The sequence below is a fragment of the Hyla sarda genome, chromosome 3, assembly GCF_029499605.1.
Source record: "Hyla sarda isolate aHylSar1 chromosome 3, aHylSar1.hap1, whole genome shotgun sequence".
Taxonomy (NCBI): domain Eukaryota; kingdom Metazoa; phylum Chordata; class Amphibia; order Anura; family Hylidae; genus Hyla; species Hyla sarda.
In genome coordinates this window covers 250,929,501-250,947,442 of record NC_079191.1, presented here as the reverse complement: position 1 = coordinate 250,947,442, position 17,942 = coordinate 250,929,501, and the positions used below count along the sequence as shown (strand labels likewise).

Here is a 17,942-nt window from a genome sequence, read left to right as displayed (position 1 = left end):
GAGGTCCTTGGTTCAAATCCAAGTGCCCGCTAATGCACAATTTTTTCTTTACAGCTCAACCATATCTCATGTTTGTAGTTTATTGCAAAACATTTGCAATGTTGAGGTACAGACATTGTAAATTTTTTTGGGCCAAAAAAAAAAAAAAGGACCATAGAACTTCCTCTTGTAGCATACAGCAGCTGATAAGTATTGGAAGAGTTAAGAGCTTTAAATACAAGTCATTTCCAAATCTGTATAACTTTTTGGCACCGGTTAATAAAAAAAAAAAATTGCCACACGAGTATCCCTTTAAGATCCACGAATGTAACTTTAATCTTTTTGTGGTCTGACAAAACTTACATCTAAAAAAATAAGGTACGAGAACATGCCACCAACTACTCCAAACCCCTTAGAACACCGACATCCACATGTTTTTATATATGGACAATAAAAGCAAGGCCATTTCCTCCATCTGCTACCAAGGGGGTTCAAACCCATGAAGTTGAATTCAACCAATACAGCAGGGGATTTGAACAAACAACCTTCATGCTGCTAGGCTGCAAGGCTAACCACTGAGCTGTGAGGGATCTTGACACAGCGAGCAGAGTGCTAGATCCGTCTTAGGTTCGAGTAACCGCCCCGTACCAAAACCCTCCCCCCCCCTTCCTCTGTACATTTAATCTGTGTGCCAAAACAACCTAGACCTCGGTCGCTGCATTTGGTTGACAAGCAGCTCCCACGGCCTGGTGGTTAGAGCAGCAGCCTTGGAGTGCAGAGTTCGAGAGTTCGAACCCTGTGAAGATCGTGACGATGGAAGCTGTTAAAAGAGATGGATCGTGGATGATGTTGGTGGATAAATGGACTGAGGTGAGGTGGATGTCAAGGAGAGCAGATTGCGGAATAATTGATCGTCGACCTGGAGGATGTCGATAGGTGGACTGAGGTGAGGAGGATGTCAAGGAGAACAGATGTTGAGGTAAGTGGTCAGAGGGTGAAGTGGTGGGAGGCGGTCGACTACATCGAATGGAGGCTTCTAGGTTGTCGATCTGCCAAAAGTGGTGTTGTGTCTGTTGCAACATGTGGGATGTTGAAAATAAAAAAATGGGAGTGTTTATTTGCCTTTTTTTTTTTTTATATTCAAGAAAAATGATCTCCCCCTCTAGTGCCTCCAGCCCATCACACACTTCCACATCACCAACCTTCTTCCTATCACAACTTCCTTCCCCACCACACCACTCACTTCCTTACCACCCACACCACCACCACAGCTATCCACACCTCCAACACCTTCTGGATGCCCAACCATCAACCACACACACACACACTAACACTTACCTTAACATACTCCATTGCCATGCTCTGCTGCCACAATTTCTCCAAACCAGCTTCAGTGTCTTCACAGGACTTGAACTGCCAACCTCTGTGCTCCAAGGCAGAAGCTCTAACCACTAGACCGTGAGAGCTACTTGGAAAATGGCAAGGAGGACTGTGGTCTAGACCTGCCCTGCCCCGCCCCGCCCCAACCCCCCCCCCTTCCTCTGTACAGTTACTCTGTGTGCCAAAACAACCTAGACCTCGGTCGCTGCATTTGGTTGACAAGCAGCTCCCACGGCCTGGTGGTTAGAGCAGCAGCCTTGGAGTGCAGAGGTCGAGAGTTCGAACCCTGTGAAGATCGTGACGATGGAAGCTGTTAAAAGAGATGGATCGTGGATGATGTCGGTGGATAAATGGACTGAGGTGAGGTGGATGTCAAGGAGAGCAGATTGCGGAATAATGGATCGTTGACCTGGAGGATGTCGATAGGTGGACTGAGGTGAGGAGGATGTCAAGGAGAACAGATGTTGAGGTAAGTGGTCAGAGGGTGAAGTGGTGGGAGGTGGTCGACTACATCGAATGGAGGCTTCTAGGTTGTCGATCTGCCAAAAGTGGTGTTGTGTCTGTTGCAACATGTGGGATGTTGAAAATAAAAAAATGGGAGTGTTTATTTGCCTTTTTTTTTTTTTTATATTCAAGAAAAATGATCTCCCCCTCTAGTGCCTCCAGCCCATCACACACTTCCACATCACCAACCTTCTTCCTATCACACCTTCCTTCCCACCCACACCACTCACTTCCTTACCACCCACACCACCACCACAGCTATCCACACCTCCAACACCTTCTGGATGCCCAACCATCAACCACACACACACACACACACACACACACACACACACACACACACACACACTCCATTGCCATGCTCTGCTGCCACAATTTCTCCAAACCAGCTTCAGTGTCTTCACAGGACTTGAACTGCCAACCTCTGTGCTCCAAGGCAGAAGCTCTAACCACTAGACCATGAGAGCTACTTGGAAAATGGCAAGGATGACTGTGGTCTAGACCTGCCCCGCCCCGCCCCAACCCCCCCCCCCCCCCCCCCCCCTTCCTCTGTACAGTTACTCTGTGTGCCAAAACAACCTAGACCTCGGTCGCTGCATTTGGTTGACAAGCAGCTCCCACGGCCTGGTGGTTAGAGCAGCAGCCTTGGAGTGCAGAGGTCGAGAGTTCGAATCCTGTGAAGATCGTGACGATGGAAGCTGTTAAAAGAGATGGATCGTGGATGATGTCGGTGGATAAATGGACTGAGGTGAGGTGGATGTCAAGGAGAGCAGATTGCGGAATAATGGATCGTCGACCTGGAGGATGTCGATAGGTGGACTGAGGTGAGGAGGATGTCAAGGAGAACAGATGTTGAGGTAAGTGGTCAGAGGGTGAAGTGGTGGGAGGTGGTCGACTACATCGAATGGAGGCTTCTAGGTTGTCGATCTGCCAAAAGTGGTGTTGTGTCTGTTGCAACATGTGGGATGTTGAAAATAAAAAAATGGGAGTGTTTATTTGCCTTTTTTTTTTTTTATATTCAAGAAAAATGATCTCCCCCTCTAGTGCCTCCAGCCCATCACACACTTCCACATCACCAACCTTCTTCCTATCACACCTTCCTTCCCAACCACACCACTCACTTCCTTACCACCCACACCACCACCACAGCTATCCACACCTCCAACACCTTCTGGATGCCCAACCATCAACCACACACACACACACACACACACACACACACACACACACACACACCTTAACATACTCCATTGCCATGCTCTGCTGCCACAATTTCTCCAAACCAGCTTCAGTGTCTTCACAGGACTTGAACTGCCAACCTCTGTGCTCCAAGGCAGAAGCTCTAACCACTAGACCGTGAGAGCTACTTGGAAAATGGCAAGGAGGACTGTGTTCTTGAACTGTCTTGACAAAAAAAGAGAAAACGAGCAGAGGGGGGCTCGAACCTAAGACCGAGCTACCTCTTAGGCTTGCAATATCTAAATTCGAGCCCCCCTCTCTTTATGGCACGCAGGACATGCAGATCATAAGTACTGGAACGATTGAGAGCTTTAAATGTAGGTAATGTACAAATCTGTATAACTTTTTGGCACCAGTTGATTTCCAAAAATACATTTTTTCCCACCGGTTCATATACATTTAACTGGGACAGTACAGGCTAGCCGAGAGCTAGGTAGGACTTAGGTTCGAGTCCCCCACTCTGTGCGCTTAATTTAGCCTTCCATGTCTTGTGGGGGTATAGCTCAGTGGTAGAGCATTTGACTGCAGATCAAGAGGTCCTTGGTTCAAATCCGAGTGCCCCCTAATCCCCCTTTTTTTTGCTTTCGAACTGAACCATATCCCACATATGTAGTTTATTGCTGAAAATTAGCAATGTCGAGGTACATGCGTGCCACATATTGCAGGGGTATAGCTCAGTGGTAGAGCCGGTTCAAGAGGTCCTTGGTTCAAATCCAAGTGCCCGCTAATGCACAATTTTTTCTTTACAGCTCAACCATATCTCATGTTTGTAGTTTATTGCAAAACATTTGCAATGTTGAGGTACAGACATTGTAAATTTTTTTGGGCCAAAAAAAAAAAAAAGGACCATAGAACTTCCTCTTGTAGCATACAGCAGCTGATAAGTATTGGAAGAGTTAAGAGCTTTAAATACAAGTCATTTCCAAATCTGTATAACTTTTTGGCACCGGTTAATAAAAAAAAAAAATTGCCACACGAGTATCCCTTTAAGATCCACGAATGTAACTTTAATCTTTTTGTGGTCTGACAAAACTTACATCTAAAAAAATAAGGTACGAGAACATGCCACCAACTACTCCAAACCCCTTAGAACACCGACATCCACATGTTTTTATATATGGACAATAAAAGCAAGGCCATTTCCTCCATCTGCTACCAAGGGGGTTCAAACCCATGAAGTTGAATTCAACCAATACAGCAGGGGATTTGAACAAACAACCTTCATGCTGCTAGGCTGCAAGGCTAACCACTGAGCTGTGAGGGATCTTGACACAGCGAGCAGAGTGCTAGATCCGTCTTAGGTTCGAGTAACCGCCCCGTACCAAAACCCTCCCCCCCCCTTCCTCTGTACATTTAATCTGTGTGCCAAAACAACCTAGACCTTGGTCGCCGCATTTGGTTGACAAGCAGCTCCCACGGCCTGGTGGTTAGAGCAGCAGCCTTGGAGTGCAGAGGTCGAGAGTTCGAATCCTGTGAAGATCGTGACGATGGAAGCTGTTAAAAGAGATGGATCGTGGACGATGTCGGTGGATAAATGGACTGAGGTGAGGTGGATGTCAAGGAGAGCAGATTGCGGAATAATGGATCGTGGACCTGGAGGATGTCGATGGGTGGACTGAGGTGAGGAGGATGTCAAGGAAAACAGATGTTGAGGTAAGTGGTCAGAGGGTGAAGTGGTGGGAGGTGGTTGACTACATCGAATGGAGGCTTCTAGATTGTCGATCTGCCAAAAGTGGTGTTGTGTCTGTTGCAACATGTGGGATGTTGAAAATAAAAAAATGGGAGTGTTTATTTGCCTTTTTTTTTTTTATATTCAAGAAAAATGATCTCCCCCTCTAGTGCCTCCAGCCCATCACACACTTCCACATCACCAACCTTCTTCCTATCACACCTTCCTTCCCACCCACACCACTCACTTCCTTACCACCCACACCACCACCACAGCTATCCACACCTCCAACACCTTCTGGATGCCCAACCATCAACCACACACACACACACACACTAACACTTACCTTAACATACTCCATTGCCATGCTCTGCTGCCACAATTTCTTCAAACCAGCTTCAGTGTCTTCACAGGACTTGAACTGCCAACCTCTGTGCTCCAAGGCAGAAGCTCTAACCACTAGACCGTGAGAGCTACTTGGAAAATGGCAAGGAGGACTGTGGTCTTGAACTGTCTTGACAAAAAAAGAGAAAACGAGCAGAGGGGGGCTCGAACCTAAGACCGAGCTACCTCTTAGGCTTGCAATATCTAAATTCGAGCCCCCCTCTCTTTATGGCACGCAGGACATGCAGATCATAAGTACTGGAACGATTGAGAGCTTTAAATGTAGGTAATGTACAAATCTGTATAACTTTTTGGCACCAGTTGATTTCCAAAAATACATTTTTTCCCACCGGTTCATATACATTTAACTGGGACAGTACAGGCTAGCCGAGAGCTAGGTAGGACTTAGGTTCGAGTCCCCCACTCTGTGCGCTTAATTTAGCCTTCCATGTCTTGTGGGGGTATAGCTCAGTGGTAGAGCATTTGACTGCAGATCAAGAGGTCCTTGGTTCAAATCCGAGTGCCCCCTAATCCCCCTTTTTTTTGCTTTCGAACTGAACCATATCCCACATATGTAGTTTATTGCTGAAAATTAGCAATGTCGAGGTACATGCGTGCCACATATTGCAGGGGTATAGCTCAGTGGTAGAGCCGGTTCAAGAGGTCCTTGGTTCAAATCCAAGTGCCCGCTAATGCACAATTTTTTCTTTACAGCTCAACCATATCTCATGTTTGTAGTTTATTGCAAAACATTTGCAATGTTGAGGTACAGACATTGTAAATTTTTTTGGGCCAAAAAAAAAAAAAAGGACCATAGAACTTCCTCTTGTAGCATACAGCAGCTGATAAGTATTGGAAGAGTTAAGAGCTTTAAATACAAGTCATTTCCAAATCTGTATAACTTTTTGGCACCGGTTAATAAAAAAAAAAAATTGCCACACGAGTATCCCTTTAAGATCCACGAATGTAACTTTAATCTTTTTGTGGTCTGACAAAACTTACATCTAAAAAAATAAGGTACGAGAACATGCCACCAACTACTCCAAACCCCTTAGAACACCGACATCCACATGTTTTTATATATGGACAATAAAAGCAAGGCCATTTCCTCCATCTGCTACCAAGGGGGTTCAAACCCATGAAGTTGAATTCAACCAATACAGCAGGGGATTTGAACAAACAACCTTCATGCTGCTAGGCTGCAAGGCTAACCACTGAGCTGTGAGGGATCTTGACACAGCGAGCAGAGTGCTAGATCCGTCTTAGGTTCGAGTAACCGCCCCGTACCAAAACCCTCCCCCCCCCTTCCTCTGTACATTTAATCTGTGTGCCAAAACAACCTAGACCTTGGTCGCCGCATTTGGTTGACAAGCAGCTCCCACGGCCTGGTGGTTAGAGCAGCAGCCTTGGAGTGCAGAGGTCGAGAGTTCGAATCCTGTGAAGATCGTGACGATGGAAGCTGTTAAAAGAGATGGATCGTGGACGATGTCGGTGGATAAATGGACTGAGGTGAGGTGGATGTCAAGGAGAGCAGATTGCGGAATAATGGATCGTGGACCTGGAGGATGTCGATGGGTGGACTGAGGTGAGGAGGATGTCAAGGAAAACAGATGTTGAGGTAAGTGGTCAGAGGGTGAAGTGGTGGGAGGTGGTTGACTACATTGAATGGAGGCTTCTAGATTGTCGATCTGCCAAAAGTGGTGTTGTGTCTTTTGCAACATGTGGGATGTTGAAAATAAAAAAAATGGGAGTGTTTATTTACCTTTTTCTTTTATATTCAAGAAAAATGATCTCCCCCTCTTGTGCCTCCAGCCCATCACACACTTCCACATCACCAACCTTCTTCCTATCACAACTTCCTTCCCACCCACACCACTCACTTCCTTACCACCCACACCACCACCACAGCTATCCACACCTCCTGGATGCCCAACCATCAACCACACACACACACACACACTAACACTTACCTTAACATACTCCATTGCCATGCTCTGCTGCCACAATTTCTCCAAACCAGCTTCAGTGTCTTCACAGGACTTGAACTGCCAACCTCTGTGCTCCAAGGCAGAAGCTCTAACCACTAGACCGTGAGAGCTACTTGGAAAATGGCAAGGATGACTGTGGTCTAGACCTGCCCCGCCCCGCCCCAACCCCCCCCCCCCTTCCTCTGTACAGTTACTCTGTGTGCCAAAACAACCTAGACCTCGGTCGCTGCATTTGGTTGACAAGCAGCTCCCACGGCCTGGTGGTTAGAGCAGCAGCCTTGGAGTGCAGAGTTCGAGAGTTCGAACCCTGTGAAGATCGTGACGATGGAAGCTGTTAAAAGAGATGGATCGTGGATGATGTTGGTGGATAAATGGACTGAGGTGAGGTGGATGTCAAGGAGAGCAGATTGCGGAATAATGGATCGTCGACCTGGAGGATGTCGATAGGTGGACTGAGGTGAGGAGGATGTCAAGGAGAACAGATGTTGAGGTAAGTGGTCAGAGGGTGAAGTGGTGGGAGGCGGTCGACTACATCGAATGGAGGCTTCTAGGTTGTCGATCTGCCAAAAGTGGTGTTGTGTCTGTTGCAACATGTGGGATGTTGAAAATAAAAAAATGGGAGTGTTTATTTGCCTTTTTTTTTTTTTATATTCAAGAAAAATGATCTCCCCCTCTAGTGCCTCCAGCCCATCACACACTTCCACATCACCAACCTTCTTCCTATCACAACTTCCTTCCCCACCACACCACTCACTTCCTTACCACCCACACCACCACCACAGCTATCCACACCTCCAACACCTTCTGGATGCCCAACCATCAACCACACACACACACACTAACACTTACCTTAACATACTCCATTGCCATGCTCTGCTGCCACAATTTCTCCAAACCAGCTTCAGTGTCTTCACAGGACTTGAACTGCCAACCTCTGTGCTCCAAGGCAGAAGCTCTAACCACTAGACCGTGAGAGCTACTTGGAAAATGGCAAGGAGGACTGTGGTCTAGACCTGCCCTGCCCCGCCCCGCCCCAACCCCCCCCCCTTCCTCTGTACAGTTACTCTGTGTGCCAAAACAACCTAGACCTCGGTCGCTGCATTTGGTTGACAAGCAGCTCCCACGGCCTGGTGGTTAGAGCAGCAGCCTTGGAGTGCAGAGGTCGAGAGTTCGAACCCTGTGAAGATCGTGACGATGGAAGCTGTTAAAAGAGATGGATCGTGGATGATGTCGGTGGATAAATGGACTGAGGTGAGGTGGATGTCAAGGAGAGCAGATTGCGGAATAATGGATCGTTGACCTGGAGGATGTCGATAGGTGGACTGAGGTGAGGAGGATGTCAAGGAGAACAGATGTTGAGGTAAGTGGTCAGAGGGTGAAGTGGTGGGAGGTGGTCGACTACATCGAATGGAGGCTTCTAGGTTGTCGATCTGCCAAAAGTGGTGTTGTGTCTGTTGCAACATGTGGGATGTTGAAAATAAAAAAATGGGAGTGTTTATTTGCCTTTTTTTTTTTTTTATATTCAAGAAAAATGATCTCCCCCTCTAGTGCCTCCAGCCCATCACACACTTCCACATCACCAACCTTCTTCCTATCACACCTTCCTTCCCACCCACACCACTCACTTCCTTACCACCCACACCACCACCACAGCTATCCACACCTCCAACACCTTCTGGATGCCCAACCATCACACACACACACACACACACACACACACACACACACACACACACACACTCCATTGCCATGCTCTGCTGCCACAATTTCTCCAAACCAGCTTCAGTGTCTTCACAGGACTTGAACTGCCAACCTCTGTGCTCCAAGGCAGAAGCTCTAACCACTAGACCATGAGAGCTACTTGGAAAATGGCAAGGATGACTGTGGTCTAGACCTGCCCCGCCCCGCCCCAACCCCCCCCCCCCCCCCCCCCCCCCTTCCTCTGTACAGTTACTCTGTGTGCCAAAACAACCTAGACCTCGGTCGCTGCATTTGGTTGACAAGCAGCTCCCACGGCCTGGTGGTTAGAGCAGCAGCCTTGGAGTGCAGAGGTCGAGAGTTCGAATCCTGTGAAGATCGTGACGATGGAAGCTGTTAAAAGAGATGGATCGTGGATGATGTCGGTGGATAAATGGACTGAGGTGAGGTGGATGTCAAGGAGAGCAGATTGCGGAATAATGGATCGTCGACCTGGAGGATGTCGATAGGTGGACTGAGGTGAGGAGGATGTCAAGGAGAACAGATGTTGAGGTAAGTGGTCAGAGGGTGAAGTGGTGGGAGGTGGTCGACTACATCGAATGGAGGCTTCTAGGTTGTCGATCTGCCAAAAGTGGTGTTGTGTCTGTTGCAACATGTGGGATGTTGAAAATAAAAAAATGGGAGTGTTTATTTGCCTTTTTTTTTTTTTTATATTCAAGAAAAATGATCTCCCCCTCTAGTGCCTCCAGCCCATCACACACTTCCACATCACCAACCTTCTTCCTATCACACCTTCCTTCCCAACCACACCACTCACTTCCTTACCACCCACACCACCACCACAGCTATCCACACCTCCAACACCTTCTGGATGCCCAACCATCAACCACACACACACACACACACACACACACACACACACACACACACACACACACCTTAACATACTCCATTGCCATGCTCTGCTGCCACAATTTCTCCAAACCAGCTTCAGTGTCTTCACAGGACTTGAACTGCCAACCTCTGTGCTCCAAGGCAGAATCTCTAACCACTAGACCGTGAGAGCTACTTGGAAAATGGCAAGGAGGACTGTGTTCTTGAACTGTCTTGACAAAAAAAGAGAAAACGAGCAGAGGGGGGCTCGAACCTAAGACCGAGCTACCTCTTAGGCTTGCAATATCTAAATTCGAGCCCCCCTCTCTTTATGGCACGCAGGACATGCAGATCATAAGTACTGGAACGATTGAGAGCTTTAAATGTAGGTAATGTACAAATCTGTATAACTTTTTGGCACCAGTTGATTTCCAAAAATACATTTTTTCCCACCGGTTCATATACATTTAACTGGGACAGTACAGGCTAGCCGAGAGCTAGGTAGGACTTAGGTTCGAGTCCCCCACTCTGTGCGCTTAATTTAGCCTTCCATGTCTTGTGGGGGTATAGCTCAGTGGTAGAGCATTTGACTGCAGATCAAGAGGTCCTTGGTTCAAATCCGAGTGCCCCCTAATCCCCCTTTTTTTTGCTTTCGAACTGAACCATATCCCACATATGTAGTTTATTGCTGAAAATTAGCAATGTCGAGGTACATGCGTGCCACATATTGCAGGGGTATAGCTCAGTGGTAGAGCCGGTTCAAGAGGTCCTTGGTTCAAATCCAAGTGCCCGCTAATGCACAATTTTTTCTTTACAGCTCAACCATATCTCATGTTTGTAGTTTATTGCAAAACATTTGCAATGTTGAGGTACAGACATTGTAAATTTTTTTGGGCCAAAAAAAAAAAAAAGGACCATAGAACTTCCTCTTGTAGCATACAGCAGCTGATAAGTATTGGAAGAGTTAAGAGCTTTAAATACAAGTCATTTCCAAATCTGTATAACTTTTTGGCACCGGTTAATAAAAAAAAAAAATTGCCACACGAGTATCCCTTTAAGATCCACGAATGTAACTTTAATCTTTTTGTGGTCTGACAAAACTTACATCTAAAAAAATAAGGTACGAGAACATGCCACCAACTACTCCAAACCCCTTAGAACACCGACATCCACATGTTTTTATATATGGACAATAAAAGCAAGGCCATTTCCTCCATCTGCTACCAAGGGGGTTCAAACCCATGAAGTTGAATTCAACCAATACAGCAGGGGATTTGAACAAACAACCTTCATGCTGCTAGGCTGCAAGGCTAACCACTGAGCTGTGAGGGATCTTGACACAGCGAGCAGAGTGCTAGATCCGTCTTAGGTTCGAGTAACCGCCCCGTACCAAAACCCTCCCCCCCCCTTCCTCTGTACATTTAATCTGTGTGCCAAAACAACCTAGACCTTGGTCGCCGCATTTGGTTGACAAGCAGCTCCCACGGCCTGGTGGTTAGAGCAGCAGCCTTGGAGTGCAGAGGTCGAGAGTTCGAATCCTGTGAAGATCGTGACGATGGAAGCTGTTAAAAGAGATGGATCGTGGACGATGTCGGTGGATAAATGGACTGAGGTGAGGTGGATGTCAAGGAGAGCAGATTGCGGGATAATGGATCGTGGACCTGGAGGATGTCGATGGGTGGACTGAGGTGAGGAGGATGTCAAGGAAAACAGATGTTGAGGTAAGTGGTGGGAGGTGGTTGACTACATCGAATGGAGGCTTCTAGATTGTCGATCTGCCAAAAGTGGTGTTGTGTCTGTTGCAACATGTGGGATGTTGAAAATAAAAAAAATGGGAGTGTTTATTTACCTTTTTCTTTTATATTCAAGAAAAATGATCTCCCCCTCTTGTGCCTCCAGCCCATCACACACTTCCACATCACCAACCTTCTTCCTATCACAACTTCCTTCCCACCCACACCACTCACTTCCTTACCACCCACACCACCACCACAGCTATCCACACCTCCTGGATGCCCAACCATCAACCACACACACACACACACACACACACACACACTAACACTTACCTTAACATACTCCATTGCCATGCTCTGCTGCCACAAATTCTCCAAACCAGCTTCAGTGTCTTCACAGGACTTGAACTGCCAACCTCTGTGCTCCAAGGCAGAAGCTCTAACCACTAGACCGTGAGAGCTACTTGGAAAATGGCAAGGATGACTGTGGTCTAGACCTGCCCCGCCCCGCCCCAACCCCCCCCCCCCTTCCTCTGTACAGTTACTCTGTGTGCCAAAACAACCTAGACCTCGGTCGCTGCGTTTGGTTGACAAGCAGCTCCCACGGCCTGGTGGTTAGAGCAGCAGCCTTGGAGTGCAGAGGTCGAGAGTTCGAATCCTGTGAAGATCGTGACGATGGAAGCTGTTAAAAGAGATGGATCGTGGATGATGTTGGTGGATAAATGGACTGAGGTGAGGTGGATGTCAAGGAGAGCAGATTGTGGAATAATGGATCGTGGACCTGGAGGATGTCGATAGGTGGACTGAGGTGAGGAGGATGTCAAGGAGAACAGATGTTGAGGTAAGTGGTCAGAGGGTGAAGTGGTGGGAGGTGGTCGACTACATCGAATGGAGGCTTCTAGGTTGTCGATCTGCCAAAAGTGGTGTTGTGTCTGTTGCAACATGTGGGATGTTGAAAATAAAAAAATGGGAGTGTTTATTTGCCTTTTTTTTTTTTATATTCAAGAAAAATGATCTCCCCCTCTAGTGCCTCCAGCCCATCACACACTTCCACATCACCAACCTTCTTCCTATCACACCTTCCTTCCCACCCACACCACTCACTTCCTTACCACCCACACCACCACCACAGCTATCCACACCTCCAACACCTTCTGGATGCCCAACCATCAACCACACACACACACACACACACTAACACTTACCTTAACATACTCCATTGCCATGCTCTGCTGCCACAATTTCTTCAAACCAGCTTCAGTGTCTTCACAGGACTTGAACTGCCAACCTCTGTGCTCCAAGGCAGAAGCTCTAACCACTAGACCGTGAGAGCTACTTGGAAAATGGCAAGGAGGACTGTGGTCTTGAACTGTCTTGACAAAAAAAGAGAAAACGAGCAGAGGGGGGCTCGAACCTAAGACCGAGCTACCTCTTAGGCTTGCAATATCTAAATTCGAGCCCCCCTCTCTTTATGGCACGCAGGACATGCAGATCATAAGTACTGGAACGATTGAGAGCTTTAAATGTAGGTAATGTACAAATCTGTATAACTTTTTGGCACCAGTTGATTTCCAAAAATACATTTTTTCCCACCGGTTCATATACATTTAACTGGGACAGTACAGGCTAGCCGAGAGCTAGGTAGGACTTAGGTTCGAGTCCCCCACTCTGTGCGCTTAATTTAGCCTTCCATGTCTTGTGGGGGTATAGCTCAGTGGTAGAGCATTTGACTGCAGATCAAGAGGTCCTTGGTTCAAATCCGAGTGCCCCCTAATCCCCCTTTTTTTTGCTTTCGAACTGAACCATATCCCACATATGTAGTTTATTGCTGAAAATTAGCAATGTCGAGGTACATGCGTGCCACATATTGCAGGGGTATAGCTCAGTGGTAGAGCCGGTTCAAGAGGTCCTTGGTTCAAATCCAAGTGCCCGCTAATGCACAATTTTTTCTTTACAGCTCAACCATATCTCATGTTTGTAGTTTATTGCAAAACATTTGCAATGTTGAGGTACAGACATTGTAAATTTTTTTGGGCCAAAAAAAAAAAAAGGACCATAGAACTTCCTCTTGTAGCATACAGCAGCTGATAAGTATTGGAAGAGTTAAGAGCTTTAAATACAAGTCATTTCCAAATCTGTATAACTTTTTGGCACCGGTTAATAAAAAAAAAAAATTGCCACACGAGTATCCCTTTAAGATCCACGAATGTAACTTTAATCTTTTTGTGGTCTGACAAAACTTACAACTAAAAAAATAAGGTACGAGAACATGCCACCAACTACTCCAAACCCCTTAGAACACCGACATCCACATGTTTTTATATATGGACAATAAAAGCAAGGCCATTTCCTCCATCTGCTACCAAGGGGGTTCAAACCCATGAAGTTGGATTCAACCAATACAGCAGGGGATTTGAACAAACAACCTTCATGCTGCTAGGCTGCAAGGCTAACCACTGAGCTGTGAGGGATCTTGACACAGCGAGCAGAGTGCTAGATCCGTTGTAGGTTCGAGTAACCGCCCCGTACCAAAACCCTCCCCCCCCCCCCCTTCCTCTGTACATTTAATCTGTGTGCCAAAACAACCTAGACCTTGGTCGCCGCATATGGTTGACAAGCAGCTCCCACAGCCTGGTGGTTAGAGCAGCAGCCTTGGAGTGCAGAGGTCGAGAGTTCGAATCCTGTGAAGATCGTGACGATGGAAGCTGTTAAAAGAGATGGATCGTGGACGATGTCGGTGCATAAATGGACTGAGGTGAGGTGGATGTCAAGGAGAGCAGATTGCGGAATAATGGATCGTGGACCTGGAGGATGTCGATGGGTGGACTGAGGTGAGGAGGATGTCAAGGAAAACAGATGTTGAGGTAAGTGGTCAGAGGGTGAAGTGGTGGGAGGTGGTTGACTACATCGAATGGAGGCTTCTAGATTGTCGATCTGCCAAAAGTGGTGTTGTGTCTGTTGCAACATGTGGGATGTTGAAAATAAAAAAAATGGGAGTGTTTATTTACCTTTTTCTTTTATATTCAAGAAAAATGATCTCCCCCTCTTGTGCCTCCAGCCCATCACACACTTCCACATCACCAACCTTCTTCCTATCACAACTTCCTTCCCACCCACACCACTCACTTCCTTACCACCCACACCACCACCACAGCTATCCACACCTCCTGGATGCCCAACCATCAACCACACACACACACACACACACTAACACTTACCTTAACATACTCCATTGCCATGCTCTGCTGCCACAATTTCTCCAAACCAGCTTCAGTGTCTTCACAGGACTTGAACTGCCAACCTCTGTGCTCCAAGGCAGAAGCTCTAACCACTAGACCGTGAGAGCTACTTGGAAAATGGCAAGGATGACTGTGGTCTAGACCTGCCCCGCCCCGCCCCAACCCCCCCCCCCCCCTTCCTCTGTACAGTTACTCTGTGTGCCAAAACAACCTAGACCTCGGTCGCTGCATTTGGTTGACAAGCAGCTCCCACGGCCTGGTGGTTAGAGCAGCAGCCTTGGAGTGCAGAGTTCGAGAGTTCGAACCCTGTGAAGATCGTGACGATGGAAGCTGTTAAAAGAGATGGATCGTGGATGATGTTGGTGGATAAATGGACTGAGGTGAGGTGGATGTCAAGGAGAGCAGATTGCGGAATAATGGATCGTCGACCTGGAGGATGTCGATAGGTGGACTGAGGTGAGGAGGATGTCAAGGAGAACAGATGTTGAGGTAAGTGGTCAGAGGGTGAAGTGGTGGGAGGCGGTCGACTACATCGAATGGAGGCTTCTAGGTTGTCGATCTGCCAAAAGTGGTGTTGTGTCTGTTGCAACATGTGGGATGTTGAAAATAAAAAAATGGGAGTGTTTATTTGCCTTTTTTTTTTTTTATATTCAAGAAAAATGATCTCCCCCTCTAGTGCCTCCAGCCCATCACACACTTCCACATCACCAACCTTCTTCCTATCACAACTTCCTTCCCCACCACACCACTCACTTCCTTACCACCCACACAGCTATCCACACCTCCAACACCTTCTGGATGCCCAACCATCAACCACACACACACACACTAACACTTACCTTAACATACTCCATTGCCATGCTCTGCTGCCACAATTTCTCCAAACCAGCTTCAGTGTCTTCACAGGACTTGAACTGCCAACCTCTGTGCTCCAAGGCAGAAGCTCTAACCACTAGACCGTGAGAGCTACTTGGAAAATGGCAAGGAGGACTGTGGTCTTGAACTGTCTTGACAAAAAAAGAGAAAACGAGCAGAGGGGGGCTCGAACCTAAGACCGAGCTACCTCTTAGGCTTGCAATATCTAAATTCGAGCCCCCCTCTCTTTATGGCACGCAGGACATGCAGATCATAAGTACTGGAACGATTGAGAGCTTTAAATGTAGGTAATGTACAAATCTGTATAACTTTTTGGCACCAGTTGATTTCCAAAAATACATTTTTTCCCACCGGTTCATATACATTTAACTGGGACAGTACAGGCTAGCCGAGAGCTAGGTAGGACTTAGGTTCGAGTCCCCCACTCTGTGCGCTTAATTTAGCCTTCCATGTCTTGTGGGGGTATAGCTCAGTGGTAGAGCATTTGACTGCAGATCAAGAGGTCCTTGGTTCAAATCCGAGTGCCCCCTAATCCCCCTTTTTTTTGCTTTCGAACTGAACCATATCCCACATATGTAGTTTATTGCTGAAAATTAGCAATGTCGAGGTACATGCGTGCCACATATTGCAGGGGTATAGCTCAGTGGTAGAGCCGGTTCAAGAGGTCCTTGGTTCAAATCCAAGTGCCCGCTAATGCACAATTTTTTCTTTACAGCTCAACCATATCTCATGTTTGTAGTTTATTGCAAAACATTTGCAATGTTGAGGTACAGACATTGTAAATTTTTTTGGGCCAAAAAAAAAAAAAAGGACCATAGAACTTCCTCTTGTAGCATACAGCAGCTGATAAGTATTGGAAGAGTTAAGAGCTTTAAATACAAGTCATTTCCAAATCTGTATAACTTTTTGGCACCGGTTAATAAAAAAAAAAAATTGCCACACGAGTATCCCTTTAAGATCCACGAATGTAACTTTAATCTTTTTGTGGTCTGACAAAACTTACATCTAAAAAAATAAGGTACGAGAACATGCCACCAACTACTCCAAACCCCTTAGAACACCGACATCCACATGTTTTTATATATGGACAATAAAAGCAAGGCCATTTCCTCCATCTGCTACCAAGGGGGTTCAAACCCATGAAGTTGAATTCAACCAATACAGCAGGGGATTTGAACAAACAACCTTCATGCTGCTAGGCTGCAAGGCTAACCACTGAGCTGTGAGGGATCTTGACACAGCGAGCAGAGTGCTAGATCCGTCTTAGGTTCGAGTAACCGCCCCGTACCAAAACCCTCCCCCCCCCTTCCTCTGTACATTTAATCTGTGTGCCAAAACAACCTAGACCTTGGTCGCCGCATTTGGTTGACAAGCAGCTCCCACGGCCTGGTGGTTAGAGCAGCAGCCTTGGAGTGCAGAGGTCGAGAGTTCGAATCCTGTGAAGATCGTGACGATGGAAGCTGTTAAAAGAGATGGATCGTGGACGATGTCGGTGGATAAATGGACTGAGGTGAGGTGGATGTCAAGGAGAGCAGATTGCGGAATAATGGATCGTGGACCTGGAGGATGTCGATGGGTGGACTGAGGTGAGGAGGATGTCAAGGAAAACAGATGTTGAGGTAAGTGGTCAGAGGGTGAAGTGGTGGGAGGTGGTTGACTACATTGAATGGAGGCTTCTAGATTGTCGATCTGCCAAAAGTGGTGTTGTGTCTGTTGCAACATGTGGGATGTTGAAAATAAAAAAAATGGGAGTGTTTATTTACCTTTTTCTTTTATATTCAAGAAAAATGATCTCCCCCTCTTGTGCCTCCAGCCCATCACACACTTCCACATCACCAACCTTCTTCCTATCACAACTTCCTTCCCACCCACACCACTCACTTCCTTACCACCCACACCACCACCACAGCTATCCACACCTCCTGGATGCCCAACCATCAACCACACACACACACACACACTAACACTTACCTTAACATACTCCATTGCCATGCTCTGCTGCCACAATTTCTCCAAACCAGCTTCAGTGTCTTCACAGGACTTGAACTGCCAACCTCTGTGCTCCAAGGCAGAAGCTCTAACCACTAGACCGTGAGAGCTACTTGGAAAATGGCAAGGATGACTGTGGTCTAGACCTGCCCCGCCCCGCCCCAACCCCCCCCCCCCCCCCCTTCCTCTGTACAGTTACTCTGTGTGCCAAAACAACCTAGACCTCGGTCGCTGCATTTGGTTGACAAGCAGCTCCCACGGCCTGGTGGTTAGAGCAGCAGCCTTGGAGTGCAGAGTTCGAGAGTTCGAACCCTGTGAAGATCGTGACGATGGAAGCTGTTAAAAGAGATGGATCGTGGATGATGTTGGTGGATAAATGGACTGAGGT

At 47.0% G+C, this 17,942-nt stretch overlaps 5 non-coding genes across 5 annotated transcripts; all 5 read left to right on the top strand.

Annotated features, from left to right (window-relative positions):
- The first annotated feature begins 3,594 nt into the window (after positions 1-3,594).
- TRNAC-GCA (transfer RNA cysteine (anticodon GCA)) lies at positions 3,595-3,666 on the top strand. Its single transcript has one exon. It is a non-coding gene; the product is annotated as a tRNA-Cys (tRNA).
- Positions 3,667-5,612: 1,946 nt separating this feature from the next.
- Positions 5,613-5,684, top strand: TRNAC-GCA (transfer RNA cysteine (anticodon GCA)). Its single transcript has one exon. It is a non-coding gene; the product is annotated as a tRNA-Cys (tRNA).
- Positions 5,685-10,274: 4,590 nt separating this feature from the next.
- On the top strand, positions 10,275-10,346 carry TRNAC-GCA (transfer RNA cysteine (anticodon GCA)). Its single transcript has one exon. It is a non-coding gene; the product is annotated as a tRNA-Cys (tRNA).
- Positions 10,347-13,150: 2,804 nt separating this feature from the next.
- On the top strand, positions 13,151-13,222 carry TRNAC-GCA (transfer RNA cysteine (anticodon GCA)). The gene has a single exon. It is a non-coding gene; the product is annotated as a tRNA-Cys (tRNA).
- A 2,801-nt stretch (positions 13,223-16,023) lies between these two features.
- Positions 16,024-16,095, top strand: TRNAC-GCA (transfer RNA cysteine (anticodon GCA)). The gene has a single exon. It is a non-coding gene; the product is annotated as a tRNA-Cys (tRNA).
- Positions 16,096-17,942: the final 1,847 nt, after the last annotated feature.